The sequence below is a fragment of the Sardina pilchardus genome, chromosome 23, assembly GCF_963854185.1.
Source record: "Sardina pilchardus chromosome 23, fSarPil1.1, whole genome shotgun sequence".
NCBI lineage: Eukaryota > Metazoa > Chordata > Actinopteri > Clupeiformes > Clupeidae > Sardina > Sardina pilchardus.
The window spans coordinates 14,225,184-14,243,440 of record NC_085016.1 but is presented as its reverse complement, the minus strand read 5'-3'; the positions used below and the strand labels follow the sequence as shown (position 1 = coordinate 14,243,440).

The following is an 18,257-nucleotide window of genomic DNA, read 5'->3' as shown; positions in this document are numbered from 1 at the left end:
GAGTGTGGGCATAAATGATCAGTTTATGGTCAGTTCCACAGGTTCTCAACCTCTTTGGGTCTAGGGCCCACCGACTAATTACGATGAATTAACTGATTATGGCGAATGTCACACAACATTATTACAGACTATTACCAAAGATACTTGATTATTCCGCTTTAATCCCCTCTACCATTACCATAAGTGTTCATTCTCTTATGTCCATATGTTTTCTAGACACGTGCTGTTGTTGCTAGATCAGGCAGATGTAAAAGTAGTGAAATTGAACTGTGCTTATGGATGGAAACTACGGCCAGTTCAGCCAGTTTCCCCAGAAGGCACAGCGAGACAGATCTCGCATCATGAAATCAAATTGAGAATGGTAGCCTACTAAAGACCAGATTTTTAGTTGTGAACCCTACTACTTAAAATGTTTTTTTTTATTTATTTAATATTTTGAACCCGTGTCATGGACTGCATTTCAAGATGCTATTAGCCTATTTCATGAGCCTGTACAAAATTAGGTTGCCATTGGGTTCCTCAAAAATCCACAGTACAATTGAAAACCACTGGTCTTTGCTATTCCCATCAAATGTCAGCTGTGGTCAGTTAGCAGTTTGAGCTCTATGGTATTTGTGTTCTTACTTGCTGGTTCATTAGGCTGAAGATCCTCTCCAGTCTCATCCGCTGATGAACTCTGTTCCACCACCATGAGGTAGTCAAGAGCAGATTCAGATGGGACAGGGTAACTGGAGCCAGGGTGAGCTGTGACAAAAACACCACCACCACCACTCAACATTTAACATTCACTCATTGTCAGTATCAATTATGCTGGGTAATTAAAGCTGCTCTAATGATCCTTTTCTAGTTCAATCAAGGCCATACCTTGGTCTCCCTCATCATTGTCTGCTGATGACTTCAGGTTCTCCATTAGGTGTTCAACAGTCCAGTCAAATGGGCCAGGGGAACTGGACTCAGGGCCAGCTGTGACGATTTAAACACTCATGTCAAACATAGTGACATTCAATGGTCACTCATTTTAGTTGTGAATCTGACTACCTAACATGTTTTTTTATTATGAATCTGTGTCATGGATTGCATTTAAAAATGCCACTCTAGAAGTGTTTATGAGCCTATACAAAATTAGGTTGCCATTGGGGTAAAACATCTGTAGTAATCCGATTGAGAACCACTGGTCTTTGCTATTCCCATCAAATGTCAGCCGTGGTCAGTTAGCAGCTCGAGTTCTATGGTATTTGTGTTCTTACTTGCTGGTTCATTAGGCTGAAGATCCTCTCCAGTCTCATCCACTGATGAACTCTGTTCTACCATGAGGTAGTCAAGAGCAGATTCAGATGGGACAGGGTAACTGGAGCCAGGGTGAGCTGTGACAAAAACACCACCACCACCACTCAAGTCAACATTTGACATTCACTCATTGTCAGTATCAATTATGCTGGGTAAACAGTACATAGACACAGTGCAGTATATAGTTAATTTAGGTTTTATGTGATTAAAGCTGCTCTAATGATCATTTTCTAGTTCAAGCAAGGTCATACATTGGTCTCCCTCATCATTGTCTGCTGATGACTTCAGATTCTCCATTAAGTGTTCAACAGTCCAGTCAAATGGGCCAGGGAAACTGGAGTCAGGGCCAGCTGTGACGATTAAAACACTCATGTCAAACATAATATTCAATGGTCACTAATAACATGTTTTTTGATTATGAATCTGTGTCATGGATTGCATTTTAAAAGGCCACTCTAGAAATTGTTATGAGCCTGTACAAAATTAGGTTGCCATTGGGGTGAAAAATCTGTAGTAATCCAATTGAGAACCACTGGTCTTTGCTATTCCCATCAAATGTCAGCCGTGGTCAGTTAGCAGTCTGAGCTCTATGGTATTTGTGTTCTTACTTGCTGGTTCATTAGGCTGAAGATCCTCTCCAGTCTCATCCACTGATGAACTCTGTTCCACCATGAGGTAGTCAAGAGCAGATTCAGATGCGACAGGGTAACTGGAGCCAGGGTGAGCTGTGACAAAAACAACACCACCACCACCACTCAAGTCAACATTTGGCATTCACTCATTGTCAGTATCAATTATGCTGGGTAAACAGTAGCCTACATACAGGAGATACAGTGGAGTACATAGTTAATTTAGGCTGCTCTAAAGATAATTTTCTAGTTCAAGCAAGGTCATACCTTGGTCTCCCTCTGCTGATGACTTCAGATTCTCCAAGAGGTGTTCAACAGTCCAGTCAAATGGACCAGGGTAACTGGAGTCAGGACCAGCTGTGACGATTAAAACACTGGTCACTCAATGGTCACTCATTTTGTCAATATCCATGTGCGTTTGGAATTTAATAATGGCAGATCAAAGACTTGGTTTCCTTTACGTGGGGAAAGGTTTGAAGTGAGCTATTTTATCTATTTTTATATACACTATTATGTAATTCCCATAAAATTATACCATGGGAATAAGGTAGCCAAATATACTGCTATTGTGTTCTTACTTGCTGGTTCATCAGTCTGAAGATCCAGTTCAACAGGCTGAGGATTCTCTCCAGGTTGAGTGGTCTCCTCCATACTTGCCATATCGTTTGTTAGTTCAGCAGGGTTGAGATGCTCTCCAGCCTGGGTGTTCCCCATCTCTGCCTCAGTCTGACTTGCTGGTGCAGCAGGCTCAAGACCCTCTCTGGTCTGCAGAACCCAGCGTGGCTTGCGCTTCTGTTGAAAAGCCTGCACAGAAGACTTCAGTCTTTCCTGGAGTTCTTCAGGTGTGTCTTTAGCCACACGGGTTGTCTTGCTCGGCTTGGCGTTAAGCCCAGAATAGGCCCATGTCGGTTTTCTTTCTTTTGCTGGCTTTTTCTTGGCCATGGCAGAGTTGACACAGATTCTGTAGTTCTTTGTCCTCTGTCGTGTTCTCCTTGGTCTTAGCCGGTTTCGGATGGTGTTCCAGAGGGATGTCATGGCTCCCATGAAGCACCCACTCTCTTCTCTCACTTCGCTTTTCACTTCCATCTTCGGCCGAAGTACAGTAGTGGAATGGAAAACAGACTCCTCTGTTATTGGCAGGATTACCAATGTCAAATAGTTAAAATAGGTGAATCAAGGTGTGAAATCTCCAGCAGAAAGCTCTTTCTCAGTGTTATCTCTGGTGTAGCCAGGTCCAACTGATTCAGCGTGCTACCTCAGTATTCTACTTTAACCAACATTCTAATGATGGTGCATTCTAGAACTCAATTGTGGTAGAATGTTCAGAAGATCCCAAGTGGTGATGCCTCAAGCATTCTAGAACTCAACATGTAATCATCTATCCATTAATCATTCCTGATAGATGGATATGGTTATGGGATTTGGCAGACGCCTTTGTCCAAAGTGACTTAATAAAACAATACAATAGTTAAAATTAAGTGAACAGTTTTGAAAAGTTGACAAGACTATATAAAGGAGAAGAGCAATAACAAACGATAATGTCAATGCAAACAATAGGTTAATTAATGAAAATAAACAAATACCATAATCATAACTCATCATAAAATCATTAACTAAGTGTATGCTGAACAGATATGCTTTTAGACCCCTCTTGAAAGACCCAAAGACCCAGAAACAGAGAGCACTGGGCTACTCAGCACTTTGGTAAATGCACGCTGTATAGAAATGTGCTATGAAAATTCATTCTACTTGGTCACTTCACTCATTCCACCAACAAGGAATCACTGAAAAAGATGAGTCTTCAATGACGTGTTGAGTGTTTATGGCTGGTCAACACAATAGATATTCATCAGAAGACTGCAGTGGGTGGTTAGGGATGTACAATTTGATCGTAGAATTGATAGCAGGGAGCAGATCCAGTAAGTGTCATAGACCAAGTAACTAGGAGAGGAGTCTGATCTCCCTAATATTGTAAAGAACAAACCAACAAAAGTAATAAGTGAAGTCAAATCAAGTCAATTTATTTATAGGACATTTAACACAACAAGGTTTAGTACTTTACAAATGATTAATAAAATAAAATAAATAATAACGGTATGCTAAATAACTACATGAGAAAACAAAATAAATAAATAACATGAAAATAATAATAATGTATTATTATTAGTACATGTAATATCACTGCAGACATCCTCCTGTGAAACATACAGACACACACAGAGAAAAGTAGGTAAGTTCTAATGCATACAATGTCATGTGTTTTTCAGTGGTGTCACATTCATCACTGTATTCTCTTCTATCAGTAGGTATTCTACTCACAAAAGCAGGAGGCTTGACCGTAGCAGTCCCGTTGCTGGTCAGTGTGATTCAGGGCTGGAACTCCTCGTCTGCGTCAGCGTCAGCGTCCTAGGTCGGCCTGAATGACCTCCAGCTCTGGCCCAGGACCGGCGTGGACGATGCCCTCCAGACAGAAGGACTCCCCCGTGCTCTGGCTGAAAAGGTACTCCAGCCCAAGCAGCTCGTCTGACCGGAGATCAGCCAGGGCCCTGAAGTTCTCTTCCGCTTGCTCCGGTCAATGAGTGGCGCAGAGTAGTCGGTGATGCCGGCCTCTTCCCCCCAAACAGCTGTTTACGAGCTGTAGCCGTAGTTCCATTGATTCCACTGATCAGATACACCTGACAAGGCCGTGCCGCACAGTGGGGACCTGAACATCACAATAGGTGTTATCTGAATGAGATAAAGGGGACAAGTGTTTGTTGTCTGTTGTGCTGTTAAACAATTCTTTTTCCACGTTAGATGACCTAGAATCATATGACTTGTGGAACCGCTCCACCCTCCACCGCAGGCCCTTATAATAAAGCAGGTCCACACCGATGATGGTCGTGGTGCGGGCATAACGGCACATCACCGTGTCTGGTGAGTCCCGGATCCATTGCAGGTGTTGCTGCTGGCTGGCCCACATCTCATCAATGGCAGCAGTAAATACTAAAACACACAAACATGCATGGTGAGCTGTTGTCATTTTGCACATGTGTGTATGTTTGTGTATGTGCGTGTGTGTGTGTGTGTGTGGTGGTGTTTTTTCTTACCAGGGGACTTGAAGAGACTGACATCGCTATAGGTGAGCCTTGCTGAACCCTTGAGCTCTTCAATGAGCCGATGGACAAGAAGAAATGTCACCTGGTCACTGAGGTGAGATGCCGGACATGATGTTTGAGCGTGTACATCCTCGTCCGTCACCACCTCCATTGTGGCCGGGTCTACGGCCATGATGAGTAGCTGGAGGTTCTCGCGGTTAAAGGCCAGCTTGCGGTTATAGGCCAGCTTTGCCCCAACCAGTGCAGACTTGAAGGCAGCGTACTTCAAGCCTCAGCCCGTAGAGCAGCACTGAAGCGACGGATCCAGTGGCGTGCCACAGGAGCCGCGAGCAGCGTTGCTCTTTGGGAAGACATAAAGTCCCCGTGGCCCAACACAGAGGCGATGCCTCCAGGATCCACTAAGGCCTTGAGGAGCGTGGTGTAGAGGTCCTCTGGTAGCAGTCCTCCAGGTGGTTCTCCTGCAACTGCTGCCACCTTGGTCCCCTCTGTGCGGTCATGCAGGAGGTTGATTGGCCAGCTGGAACTGTCCCACCATGCCATGACGCATGGGCCCCAGCTTCTCAACAGACTCCTCGCAGGTGAGAACAAAAGACGCTGTCTGGGAGAACTTGTTGCCGATAATGGTGAATCACTCGGCTGAGCCCTTGCTTTCCCCAGACAATTTCTTCACCACCTACAAACAAACAAACAAACACACAAAACCATTTAGGTTAGTTTTGCTTAATGTGGTGTTTCCCTGTGGGTGCGAAGACTCCAAGTTAATCAAAGTGTGTTGACGTACAAGTAGAGTCCATTTTCAGGATGGTGCCTTACGTGGAGAGTATCTGGCTCTGGTAGTCCTGGACATCGTCTGCCTCAGCCAGGTAGAAGAAGTGCTGGAGGAACCATGCTCTGGGTTGCTCTCTGGCAAGAGAGGAAGTCCTTGTGGCCCAACGCAGAGACGATGCCTCCGTGTTCCACCAAGGCCATGAGGAGGATTGTGTAGAGGTCCTCTGGTAGCAGTCCTCCAGGTGGTTCTTCGCACAGAGGGGACCAAGGTGGCAGCAGGCCACCAACCCATGGGACCACTCCCTCCACACCTGGCAGCCTTGCGGCACGGTCCACTGGACACCACGTCTGTTGCCATGGTGTGCCGACACATGGTTGCCATGGTGCGCCGACACATTGCAGATGTGACATACCTAGAACACACATCGGACAGATGGGAGAGGAGGGGAGGAGAGAGGAGAGGAGACAGAGGAGAGAAAGAGGAGAGAGAGAGAGAGAGAGAGACACACACACACACACATTATATTCTCTACAGCAACCCAAGAAACAGATGTTGGGCTATAAGAGAGATCACACACTCAATCACAGATCAGTATGTGTGTTAAGTAGGGATGTTAACCGGTGACTGTTTGACCGATGGTTGACCGTATCCACGTTAGCCGATCAAAGTTGTCGCTAGTCGGTTAAAAAAAAAAAAAAAAAAACGATCTCTAAATTAGGCTATTATTATAGACAGTGGACTAAACGTTACTACAGCTAGCCATCTCATTCCAAGGTCTCTTTTGCGTGAAGTTAACAAATTATCCCTCACACTCAATTTGTAATAACTCGCCTGCTTGTAGGCTACTTAATAAACCAATAAAAACATTCGCACGCATGCCTTGGCCGGTGCGTCTTTTGCAATCTGGAGGTGCCCGTTTTAGCCATTGGTTTTATCCTGTTGCAGCAACTTTCCGCATAAAATGGGCTTAGATTTGGAAACACATTACATCTACATTTCAGGAAGGGTCATCAATGGTAACAGATAAGGTAATGATGATCATCTTTCTTTATTATTGCTAGTACTTCCTTAAACTATGCGTCTCTTCGGAGCTGTCATTTTCTTAAGTAGCCGCGGCAATTTCAATTTCAAATGAGCTTCTAACGCTAGACAAACGCCTTTATTTGCAACGCGATCACCTTGTACCCAAACCATTTCGAAACGAAGGAGCCATTTGTCCTCCACTTACTTACAAGCTCCTTGGTTTGCGGGACTCATGTTTCGCGCTGTAGGGGATTTTAAAAAAAGTGACGTGAGTGAAAGTGCGGCGCCGCCACCGGGGCTGTGCGTGTGAGCGGGGGACAGAGAGATGCGACAGAGTTGCGAAATTGCGTGGCTGTTATTTCAAATAGCGTAGAATATTTTAGACGAATCGGTTAACCGGTTTCAACCGGCTAATGAGGCTCGGTGGTCGGCCAAGAAAATGTGTAGTTTTCGCCATCCCTAGTGTTAAGTAGTAAATACTGATGTATGTATAATGTAAACACAGGTGTGAAGAGACTGAGCCTTACCCAGGTGTGGTAACCAGACTTGGAGGTGTGTGTTGCCTCTGGCCCCAGCGCACTTGTCGCCACACGGACACCGCCACACTCCGATGGGGCACCAAAAGAAAAAAAGGCTGTGGAAAAAGGCCTGCGGCGTGGGGATGCTGTCGCTAATGAAGCCGGGTGGCTCGAGGGGGTAAAACCACATCCGGTCAGACTTCGGGACGCACCACTTTCTAATGATGCCCTAGATGTCCTTTAGGCGGGCATCACACTCCGTTGGGCCGTCAGTAGAAAAGGCAGCAGTCTCATGGTGCTCCTTCAGCCAGAGCATGGCTACAGATGGGATGCCATAGGACTGTTTCCATAGCTGCACCCAGCCTTCCAGCTCCACCTGCAAAACACAAGATGCACCACACACACAACATTTAGTTATACATAATGTGGTGGGGGTTCGTAACCAAACGGTTCTGTGAAATGCATTAACATTGCTTGTGTTTGTTGTGATTTTACACTTACAGGAGAGTCACTCTGTGGCGAGGTGGTGGCAGACGCAGGCTGGCTGTTGGAGCTTAATGGCGGCTCCTCAGGGCGAGCATTGGGGGGAGACTGAGCAGGCGCTGAAGACGGCAGGGGCATCTGCTGCTGTTGCTGCTCGTGACACTCACTAGAAGCAGCCTTGCTGGCGGAGGGCAGGGAGGGCGGCAGGGGCTTCTGGGCCCTTCATTCTGTCCCTCCTGAGTCGGTCCCACGTGGACCCCCGCATGAAATAAAACACCGCTCTCCACACACCTAAAAGAAAGCTGCTGGGGGGACTGAAAACAGAACATAACATTAAAGCAAGGGTAAAAGTCTTTTTAAAAAAGAGCTTTAAAAATTAAAACTTTAACTTCGAAAGTTAGTCGTCTTAGTCCCCACTCCCCAACCATCAAAATCATCTGATTTTCCCTAGCACGTTGGTCCATATAGTGAACAAGTCGCAGTCAGTCCACCTGGCAAGTCCAGTTCTTTGATTCATTTGTCCCTTCCCAAGATCGCAAACCATTTTTGCAGTACCTTAAAAAGGTGCTGGTGCGAGACCTGATCAAGTAGACATCCGTCTGGCTAAAATCCTACTAAAAAGTTTACATTTAAAAGATTTAACCTCCTGAGACCCTGGATGTAAATTTGAATGCATTTTTCATTTCACTCAATTACTTTGGCTTAGTAGGGCTTCATAAACATACAAAAAAAATTTCACCTCTGTACATCAAGTAGTTTTTGAGAAAAACGATGTCCTCGTATGAGGACATTGGGTCTCTATTACCATAAAATACAATGAGATTGCCAATCCAGAAAGAATGTGAATATTCATGTGTGTACTCCAAGTGCCTAAGATTCAACTATTAAGAAAACAGTTTGTTTTTATTGAACAGAAATGTCCTGTTATTAATTTGGTTAAGTTTAGTGTTTATTTGTAAATGTTAGTTGTACGTATGGGTCACACCCATGTGGAGAGAAGTCTATCCACAATCAATTGAAGCGAAACAGTTCTGCTCTATTTGTTTCTTATTTGTTTATTTATTTATTTTTTTAATTCCTTCAATGGATTTATTTATTCAGGCTACTCTATTATGTCTATGTCCACACTTTGACTTCCATTATTGCTTTACAGTAGTTTGATATGGCCAATGAACGACAATTTTCAATGTAATATGTAGCCTAAAAATGAAATTATGCGTACATTTCAGTCCCGATGTCCTCGTATGAGGACATGAAAGTTAAACACGTCCTGGTCTGTTTGTAATGATCGAAATGGGGGAAACTTGATGCCATATCATACTACAACTGTTCACAAACATATACAAAAAAAAAAAATGTCATAACGTTCACTGGCACGTTACCATGACGACAGTTCTCACGCGTATGCCGGTAAAGCGTGGAGGTGGATTTCGACGCCATATTGCTTTTTCCCAAAACATTGTATTGTGTGTCTGATAACACTAGAGGGTAAAATGAAGTGTCCACATATAAGGACAACAGGTTTTTATTCAGAAAAAGTAAGCACAAGGTAAAGCAGAGCCTAAATGTAATGTCCTCATATGAGGACGCAGGGTCTCAGGAGGTTAAGTAAATTATAACATTTATGTGATAGGTCTCCAGTTTCTGATGTCAGTCTTGCCATCTTTCTTGTAAAGCAATGACACTATCCCTACTCTATGACTGTCAGGTAGTCTGTCCAGTCTGTCGAATTCTTGTAGGTTGTAAAATGTCGTTAAAGGTTTTATAAAACTCTAAGGGAAGTCCATCCCAGGGAGTTCCCGTTTAAAACCCATCAAACAATTTTCCATTTCTAAAACTTGAAATCTTCTTGTAAAAATGTTTTTTTTCCCTACCCATTTTGTCAATTCGAGAGGATCTGGTCCAATCACCACTGAACCAGGTGAAGCCCTCCCCTCTTTGATGCAAGAATTTAAAACAGTCCATTAATTTAAAATCCCTGACTAAACCCTGTAAAAACACTGATGTCTTATCTACTTTAAGATCTTCTCCTGCCCCTTTCTCCATCTGTTCTACTTAAAATGCAATTAAAATCTACTTCTACCACTGCTTCTGTTGCTTCCTGCGCTTTGCCTTCTTGCTGGTAGACTGTAGGACACTCTGCAATTGCTGGCACATTGGTGGAAAGCGGCGGCTGTTTGGACCCTTTGACGGACACAGGCTGGCTGGTGAGATCGGCAAGAGCTCCCCATGGCTCTCAAAAGCGACGAGGGCATCCACCAAGGCGGTGTCGTCCAGAGCGTTGCTGCAGGGGGATGGAGAGCTGGAAGTGGCGTCCTGTGGAGGCTTGTTTGAATTACAGGTGAGTATGAGTTTTTACATTTTTATTGGCTATTGCAATGTAGTTACAGAATGCAATGTAGTTACCTCTTTGCCAAGAATGTACAGATGAAAGCGCATGACCGACATGAAGTGGATGTCACTCTCCTTCGTCAGCAGCCATTGCTTGACAGATGTGTCCCAGCATGAGTGTTTGTCTGGTGGTGCTTGTGCTGGACGCTACCCTGTGCGAAGCACAAATGTGAGTGAAATTTAATTCTTCAAAGTTGAGAACAGTTGTATGATTTTATACACCTGTGGAAGGGACCTAATGAATCCCATGAGTACAAGGTTTTTACATACACCTAGATTATGAATGCAGACTGCATGGTGCTTGATGATGCCTTATGATACCCATTAATTGTGTACTTCTGTGTATTTTTAAGGAGTATATCTTGTTAAATGATATTCATTCTAAACCATTATAATGGAAAAAAAGGTAGGGTTGGCTAAGGAATAATTTATCGAGAGGCTTGCATACATCAGGCGTTGGGCAACTTGAAGCAACTAGAGATTACGTTGTTCTAAGAATGGTAAGACATAGTCTCCCCACGCCCAGTAAAGTGTTAGCTACCATTGCTCCACTGAGATTCAATGGGATTTGGCATTTTGCTAACAACTCGACAGAACACCAACTGCTTGTTGCTCGGACAGTTCCAATGTTCTCCCGGAGCAGAGGTCATACAGGATGTTGTCGGGCTCTCTGAGCGTTCTTCTATAAAGCCTGGTTGAAATGCATCAACTGTGCTTTCATTTCATAGTTCACAGTTCTTCGCTAGCATGCATATCTGATACAGTATGTGACTGGATTGTCACCTGGCTGTTGCACTGCCTTTGGGAAAATACTCTTCACACAAAAAGTGAGGGATATTCAGGTTGGTCTTCGTTTCAATAAATTGTTGGAGATGAGGACATCACCATTGCATACGTATCGCTGTTAGTTTCAGTGAAGGGAAACTGTAAATGGTTTGGTTTGATTTGATTTTCTGGGAAATGCTTACTGTTTGACGAAGCCCATGTCTTTCTCCACCAGCCACCTGAAGGTCCTGCTAGTATAGCGGCCAAAGGTCAGCTGCCCCAAGTACTGGGCCTCAGTAGGCCTCTCCAGCCCACAGCGCCTCTGAAGACAAAACATGATATGACCTTAGTGAACAAGCAAGCAAAAGCTCTAATACTCGACTGAAGTGCCGAGTGGATTTGGAATGTAACAATATGTTAATGTCTGACACTTTCAGTTTACATTAACTTTTGCAAGCAATTCGGGTCTAGGTTCAAAGAGAGTAATGTGCTTTTAATCCAACACCCTAAAACAACAAAGTCAAAGGTATCACATTGACAATGTGACATTGTGTGCATGAGGATGGAACAAACTGTACGACTCTCCCATAGACCTCCATAGGAAAAAATGGCAGCGCTTTTTCCGGGCTATTTCCTCGTTATGGGACTTTTGGAACTATTTACAGCCAATCTCTTGGTCAGTAGTCAATGAGTTAATTGATTACACCTTCCAGCATCCAGAAGTACATCCCACCTTCCTGCCATTCATCACAGATTTTTTGTAACTTTTGATCGTGTGGTGGCAACATCAAAAATGTCGCAACTCTCTCTTTCTATGGCATAGACAGTAAAAGATAGGCCCTGGGCCATCCGACCTACCACTCATGCTATAGTAAATTAGCCTATCACCACTTAACATGCTAGGCCTGTAGTCTAGGTCTAATTTCAGTTGGACTGTTTTTGCACAGAAAACATTTGAAAACCATGAAAATTTGACATGCTAACAAGAATGGCCACTGCACAAACTAAGTGGTGACACGGGGGTTACCTTCCCCGTTAAGAAACCCTGCTGTAGTGCAACCAGACTAACTTAACCCGACAATTGTCTAATGTTACTTAATAACCTGTTTATAATCCGAGTCGATGATGAACCATGTGAAACGGTTTACTGCAGAGCTACGTCTAGTATCCAAGTCTGACACGGAAGCAGCAACATACCGCTCCGCTGCGTCAGTGCGTCTACACAGGCAAGCAACTGTAGTCTAGACCCCTTCCCTCAATCAGCACAAACCTTCCGATTCTACAACCGTTGTGTTCAAAGATCAAACCGCACCCCGTGAAGAATAGCTTACCAGTCATTAACTACCTATGCTAACTGTCAGCTATTATTTCACATCCATTTTTCCCCGAGGGGAGTGCACCGTTCCTGGAGGTACTGCAATACCAGGTCGATGCGTGGAGTGGACGGAGCAAGCCCCTATTCCATCTCCCAGTTCCAAAAATCAATTTAATATATGGTCCCCGGGTAGGGGACGTATCAGATATTAAACTGATAAGAACAGATACTACACTTGATCTTAGCCAAAAGGCCGAGAAGCGATACTGTACTTCAAGCTCCGCTAGGGACGGAGTTCTCCGTCGCAATCTTCAAGGTTAGGGTGCTCCAAACAAACACCACATTTTCTTCATGAAAGACAATGCCCGAACACTTACTCACACATTGCTATAGACGTAGAGTTTGAAAATCCCACATTTCGCCTTTATATTTCAGCATTTTGAGAAACTTTGAATGATTCGTCACATGATACAACCTCTCAACCAATCACATTTAAGTATAACTAAGAAACACTACAGATATGAGTTTAAGAAATATGTTCGTTTCATGCCAATGAATTGAAACCCGCGAAACACAACTTCTATGCAAACAGCTGCTACAAATGGCCAGGATTTGAGGTTTAACGTTTTAGTGGAGTTTTAATGATGTGTCGCTTCCACCTAGCGGCTGGAAGTGGTACTGCAGCGTAAATATAATGCAAAACTGACATCTGAATTAGTGAGTTTGACTGTCTGTATGAATTCTAATCAGCATAGAACATACATATTAAAACGCCATCAGAACAAATAAAAGTCCAAACAAATCCCATCAGCCTGTAACAATTATGTTGACAATGAATAACACAGATGGCGACTGGTGCGGTGTTCAGAGAAACAAGGTCCCTATCCGTACAGCTCATAAAAAGTAGGCTAGGCCATCATTATTTCCATCTATGCCCTACATACCAGTTCACTAAAAGACAACCAAAAATCCTGACACCAGAGACATGTACCTACATATGAATACAATTCATATTCTGCAACAAGTGGTCAATATTATACAATAAGTATTATTATTACCTGAAACAACTGACAACAAAGCCAAAGTTTCGAAACAGTCCAGTCTGAATCCGTACTCTATGGTGAGAAACAGAGGAAACAGAATGAAAACCCTTACAGAAACATCAATCTCAATTTAGCATCTTAAACCGGAGCTATGACAAAACAAAGAGCTGGTTATTTTTTTAGGGCCAGTTGTGGATATTTGACTTGTTCCACTGCACCAAGAGGCCAGTACAGAGAAATTCCATCAACGTAATATATAAATAAAATAAATAATCGTGATGGAATGGGCGACTGCTTGTAGTACAGTAAAAATGTGTATATTAAACCATGCAATGTATTGTCTGTAAAGTTGAATCAACACAATCTGTTTAAATCCCTGAACCTTACACATCTCCAGATACAAAGCTCAGGGGATTCTTGGCCTCATGTCCCAAAACAGTTAACACTACTTTGTCCTTCCACTGAATCAATGATGTTTTTGGTAACACTTTACATTACAGATCAGTCATAAGTGAGTAATGTTATGGCAATATATATGCAATTTCATGGTAATAATATTTTTAAACCACATGTTACAAATAATTAATGTGTAATTTCTAGACAATTACTGTGTAATTACCATACAACAACAATGCAAGTAACTTGGGTAAAATAAAATGGTAATAACTATAAATATGTACTTACCAAAGCAATAAATATTTAGGAATTACTTATTGTGACATATTATTTCTGTAATTATACCAACCTGATGGTGCTATGAAGGACTAAATTGCATAGTAACTTTGAAGTGTTATGGCACAACTACACAATGGTCAAAGTTTTTGTGGTAGTTAGTTTGATGGTAAAATGTGACCTGTTATCTGTTATTATGATGAAATAAATAAGGTAATTTCACATTAACTTATGGTATCAGGGCTGTAAAATGCAGTTTTGTCTTTTCGAAAAGATTTCAACAACTCCCCACCGAACAGAAAAGACAAAACAGTATTTTACAGCCCTGATACCATATAGTTATTGTGAAATTACCTCATTTATTTAATCATAACAACAGATAATACACATAGTACACATCAGGCCCACGGATGGTGTCTACCCTCTTTCTTCCTCTCCTCGTTCAATCACTGCATGCTTAGCGAGGCTTTCTGGTATTCACCCATAATTGCGTGCCTGCACTATTTGCTTGTTGTGAGTGTGAATAACAGCGTGTTTGATGTGTGTGTGTGTGTGTGTGTGTGTGTGAATATTCTCATTTTGCACAGGTGAGTGGTGTTTTGAGGTTCTCCTTCGCTTTCCAGTGGCTCACCTGATGCTCTCTCCATGCTGGTAGTAATTAGAGTACATTTAGATCCAGTTTTCTAGACTGTAGGCCTATTTATTGGATGTGATTGCGATATCAGTAGCGCTCATTGTTAACTATTTATTGGATAAGTAATAAAATATATTTTTACTAATTGGCTTTCTTCCCCAGCTTATTATTCCACTACAGATTAATCTATTATTTTATTAATTAATAAAAGTACTGAACTTGAGAATTGGGTCTCTGCTCTCTTCTGTTGTAAACGAACTTGTGAAACTGTTCTAGAACTGTAAGGTGGGGTTTTCCCCCCTTTTTGTCCCTCTGGGTGGCGTAGTCGGGTCATTGTAATTTGGGGCTAGTGTTGGTTTGGTTAGTGTTGGCTAGTGTTGGGCCTACCCAAAAACCTGCCCATTTCATATGGCGCTGAAACGGCCAATGCCACAAACACTGAAAGAAAAAAGGCCTACTGCAACCGTCAACTTCAAAGTTACAAAAGACTAGCCAATTAATTCAATAATCGTTTACCTTTTCCTTGATGCTCCCGAACATCTGCCATATATGTTCTTTATGAAATGGAGCTGTGGTAATATTCAGTCGCACATAGGCCTACGATCCGCCAGTAGAGTCTGGAAAAATGAAACATATCAAACATCTGTTGCAATTTAAGAACTCTAAACTAGGCTATATTGATCATAACCTAGTGTAGGCCTAAACATGTTGTTTTTTTGCAATACCCATGTGAACCAACATCAATCAACATCCTAGCCCACCCGAGGCTGCATGCATTACGCCTACGTACACAGGCCTACTGATTATAGTTACAAAGCTAAGAATACTTAGGCCACATACCCAAATAGTCGTCTGAATGATACAATAGTTATACTATTTCATTGTTATGAGAAAATAAGACTGCTACCGCTAGCGGCTAGTCCGTAACCAGAAGCATGACTCGTGGGCTACCGGCAATTAAGGCCTACACTCATGACCTCAATCTGTTGTGTCTGCATACTGAGCTACACCACTAGGTGTCGCATAAGGTCATACTTTTTGTACAAGCCTGCCTGATTCAATCGGATTTTGCCCTATACGTCACCAGCCCAAAATGTTCTTGTTACATTACGATTTATGTCGCCACATGCACACAGTCACACCATTAGAATATTGGCTGGACCAAATCATAGGCTTTTAATCTAATAAATTAGTCTTTCTTTTGCAGCAAAGTAAATCAAATGAAGCACTTTCCTTCTCAATTTAGGCAGAGGCGACCTACTCCGGGGGAAATTCAAGAAAAAGCACTCACTGTCCAAGTAAGACTGAGTCTAATCAGTAGCCTATCCCATCTCAAAAGGAACTTCACATATTTTAGTTAGTGAGGGAGAATTAGGCCTACCCTAAGAAGAAGGGCTGAACTCCATTTGTCGGCGCAAACAACTGGAATCCATTCCTCATGTCTTCGTGCCCCAGAACGGATCCGCTGAAAACGAACGGTGGGCGCATTCGTTAAAATAAAAAAAAATAAGATCTTTCCCCTCTCAAAGACAGCATAGCGGCGTGTAGCCTACCTTGACGAAGGCTTTCTGAAGTCCAGGATTAGTTTAACAAAATATTATAACTCATTTAATAACCTAATGCTAAGATTTAGCTATGTTTTCTGAAGTGGAGATTTTTTTTTATTATTGTGCTGGTAATATTAAACCTCTAGCCTATAATAAACTTGCCCTCCGTGTTCCTTATAGCCCCCTTCACTAGGCTATATTCCCAAAATGTAATAGCTTCATATAATATTCCTAAACAATTCCTATAAAGTAGGCTATAGCCTACGGTGGTGTATTGTTGTCACACTAGAAATAATAATAAAAAAAAGGCTCAGTATCAAGTAATTACATGAAAGTTTCAAGTAATTACGTGAAAGTTTCTTGTTATAACAAGATCTTTTTCACGTTTTAACAAGATACGTTTTATGTTAGGCCTATTACATTTATGTAGATGAACCATTATCAAATGAAATATGCAAGAATTTGCATACATTTATAGCCTTGGGCTTGGGGGGCTTAAAGTGCACCTCTATCAACCAAACAAACTTTTGGTGAAAGGTCCGGCTATGCTGAATATAAAAATGAATGTTAACATGGGACCATTTTGGGTTACACTAACCTAAAGCTACAGTATATGGGTGTTGAGAATCAATGCATTACAAAAGAGAGATTCATTGTCAAATGTTGTGGAAGAAGGTGAGACTCGTCTCAGCACATATTAAATCATATCTACAGGGTGTAAGATCCTAGAAAATATATAGGTTAGGCTCAGCCTAGGCTGTTTCTTACTGTATTTACCCATAAGGTACAGGCCAAACTTTAGATAATTATTGGGCATTTAAGTGTATGATGCCTCATTTACATATTTGTACATGATATTTTAAAAAAACTTGCAATACAAAAAAGTATTGCCTAAATGTAAATAATCATCTCAGGAATTTCTGTGGGGATATCTATTTGTTAAAAATGTTACCCTATTCACCCCATAATATATTCGTCCATAGACTTATAATGGGGCATAAAAAGGGCGATAACACACAAACAGCAGCTTATTGACCGGGTTGTTGCAAGCAGAAAGAACACGTTAATATTGGTTTTCTTTAAGACACATGCATGTCTTAAGCATAGACTGGTTGTTAAGAAATAATCTTCCATGGCACCATCATTGAAAAATATATTTATTTTCCTTAAAATGCAACTCACTCTAATCATGTAAAATGAGTAGGCTATCTGAAACAGAATAAAATATAGAATATTCAATATTGTCATATGTTGTGGTGCACAGGTGTTGACACTTAATGGCAGTGCAATTGGGAACACTTAGAGCCATTAATAAGGATTTGAGGGGGGGGGGGTGTTAAATCCATTTTAAGACAAGCTCTTTTTACATTCAGGAAAATCAACATATCTTCATTTTTCTCGTTCAGTATGGCTTTCCTCCACCTATCACTCATTATAACATCTGTAGTTCTATTCCAAAAGCTGCTTAGTCCATTTGTTTTCTCTTCCTGCTTTGTCTCCGCTTTTTCGATACCTTTTCACTTTGAGAAGATGAATTTCCTACACTACTTGACTCCAGACAGACTGCATTTCCTAATAATAGGGACATGCTGACCTGGAAAAAACATAACAAATATTCTGAAAACTACCGAAGGTTCTGGGGCTGCAACTGTACTCACCACAAAGTGCAGACATGGAGCCGAGAGCTCATGCCGACGGCTCTGATGTGCCGGAACAGACCGAGTGATGGTTGAGACAGTACAGGTAGCCAGTATTCCAATCAATGAAGCATATGGACTCTGCAGCTGGAGGTATAGAATATAATCTATAAGCAATACTAGAAAGATCAATGATGATTCTGGTAATCACAATGCTCTTTCCTCTGAAAATAACTTTTTTTTTTCTTCCTTCCCAATTCCACTGCATAAAAGGTAGAACTGTAGAAGGGTTAAACATTTCTTATAGCAGTGGTGAATAGCCTACTCTGTAGTGAGAAAGAGATATTTACTAAACGTGTTGCTGGACACAACTGCTATCTCAATCTCAATCTCAAACAAACAACACACACACACACACACACACACACAGAGAAGACTTGAGAAAC

At 42.1% G+C, this 18,257-nt stretch overlaps 1 long non-coding RNA gene and 1 other non-coding gene across 2 annotated transcripts; both read right to left on the bottom strand.

Moving 5' to 3' along the window:
- Positions 1 to 3,926: 3,926 nt before the first annotated feature.
- Positions 3,927 to 16,074, bottom strand: LOC134071666 (uncharacterized). The gene is made up of 12 exons (XR_009937106.1): positions 16,009 to 16,074; positions 15,144 to 15,244; positions 13,337 to 13,393; positions 11,167 to 11,285; positions 10,214 to 10,350; positions 9,891 to 10,132; positions 7,826 to 8,121; positions 7,334 to 7,700; positions 5,828 to 6,195; positions 5,006 to 5,687; positions 4,236 to 4,901; positions 3,927 to 4,111 (listed from the first exon to the last, which is right to left on the bottom strand). It is a non-coding gene; the product is annotated as an uncharacterized LOC134071666 (long non-coding RNA).
- LOC134071804 (U2 spliceosomal RNA) lies at positions 12,353 to 12,543 on the bottom strand. The gene has a single exon (XR_009937126.1). It is a non-coding gene; the product is annotated as a U2 spliceosomal RNA (small nuclear RNA).
- Positions 16,075 to 18,257: the final 2,183 nt, after the last annotated feature.